Source organism: Capricornis sumatraensis, unplaced genomic scaffold (assembly GCF_032405125.1).
Source record: "Capricornis sumatraensis isolate serow.1 unplaced genomic scaffold, serow.2 scaffold43, whole genome shotgun sequence".
In the NCBI taxonomy this organism is placed as follows: Eukaryota; Metazoa; Chordata; class Mammalia; order Artiodactyla; family Bovidae; genus Capricornis; species Capricornis sumatraensis.
This window is the reverse complement of record NW_027184653.1, coordinates 117501-118770: the sequence shown is the minus strand read 5'-3', so window position 1 is coordinate 118770 and position 1270 is coordinate 117501.

The window sequence follows — 1270 nt, the reverse complement described above, 5'->3', positions numbered from 1 at the left end:
TGTGCGGGTATGCGTGTGGTGTGTAGGGTGCCGCTGTGGGTGTGGGTGTGGGTGTGGCCTGTGGGTGCGAGGGGTGGTGGCGCAGAGACAGAGGACCAGAGACACTGCTAGGCAAAGGACAAGGCCGTGTGTGTGTGGGGGGGGGGGTGGCGAGGGGTCGTCCGGGAGGGGTGGGGGGCGGGATGTGTGCACGGGCCTGTTGTGTTCCCTCGTCTCGGGGTGTTTATGGGCGGGGGGTGGGTGTGGCGGAGGCGGGGCTGGGTGCGTGTGGCCTCCCTCAGCATGTGGTGTGTGGGCAGAGACAGAGGCGAGGCGGAGAGTCACAGTCGGGCCAAGGACAACGTTGTTGGGGGGGGGGGAGTGTGTGGTGTGTGGTGTGTGGCGTGTGCGGGCGGGGTGGGTGTGTGTGGCCTCAGCATGTGGTGTGTGGGCAGAGACAGAGGCGAGGCGGAGAGTCACAGCCGGGCCAAGGACAACGTAGTGGGGGGGGCTGGGGGGGGGATTGGGGGAGTTTGTGGTGTGTGGTGTGTGGCGGCGGGCTGGGTGTGGGTGTGTCTGGGTACGGGATGTGTGCGTGCGCGGTGTGCAGGCGGGGTGTGTGTGCGGGTATGCGTGTGGTGTGTAGGGTGCACCTGTGGTTGTGAGTGTCCCGGGGGGGGGGGGGGGCAGGCGTGGCACAGAGACACAGCTAGGCAAAGGACAAGGCAGTGTGTGTGTGTGTGTGTGTGTGTGTGTGTGTGTGTGTGTGTGTGAGTGAGGTGGGGCGGGGGTGCGGGAGAGGTGGACGGGCGGGGTTCATAATCTGAAAGGCGAAAGGCACAGGGACGCACAGATGGACGCACTCAGGCACGCACCCACCCACGCACACAAAGCACGCAGGCGCGCACCCAGGCACCAGCGCACGCACCCAGGAACACAAAGGGCCGGCCCCCGCGCCCGCGCGCGCCCGCCCGCCCAGCCCCCCACCCGCGCGCGCCCGCCCGCCCAGCCCCCCACCCGCGCGCGCCCGCCCGCCCAGCCCCCCACCCGCGCGCCCGCCCGCCCAGCCCCCCACCCGCGCGCCCGCCCGCCCACGCTCTCGCCAACCCACGCACCCACCGAGCCAGCCGCCCGCCCACGCACGGGCAGACGGGCAGCTCTTTCAGCAAAAATAACATTCAACAATGGGACAAAGAAACAGAGACGTTCATGGTAGAAACAATCATTCCATAAAAAGAAAAAGAAATACGCATTGATATTGTGGCGGTGAAACAGAAAGCAAAAGCATGCA